Raw genomic sequence first — 504 nt, 5'->3', positions numbered from 1 at the left:
AACTGATACCAGATTGCCCCCATTGTGAAATGTTTCAGTTGTCACTTAGTAAGCTCTATCGTTTCTTGTATGATTAAGGTAAAATTTTGAGACACCCTGTATATTGTCGGAACGATTCTTCCTGCTTCCTATATATCTCTATCTATTTTTTGCCTGTCGCTTATCTTTAAAAAGAGTATATTAGGATAACGCGACTACTAGTAACTACGATATTTAGTAAAAAAACGTTGGTTTCATTTTATACGCATATGGTCGTATTTTGAGAAATGGTCGAGCTTGAAATCTGAAGCAGATATAGACTTTTATAACCCAGACAAAATGATGGCAATAGGCTGTTGTCAAGCAAAGAGTCAAGTAAAGTTTTTGTACGGCTCATAATAATTAGCGAATCAGAAAAGATACAAACTGAAAAGGAAATCAGTAAACACAAAGCCCAGAAACTTACGCATGGATCAGACACAATTACACTTTAATAATCTTCCATATATTTCGAGATCGATGTAA

This window comes from Varroa destructor, unplaced genomic scaffold (assembly GCF_002443255.2).
Source record: "Varroa destructor unplaced genomic scaffold, Vdes_3.0 BEIS01000001.1, whole genome shotgun sequence".
Lineage (NCBI taxonomy): Eukaryota > Metazoa > Arthropoda > Arachnida > Mesostigmata > Varroidae > Varroa > Varroa destructor.
This window is presented reverse-complemented; position numbering follows the sequence as displayed.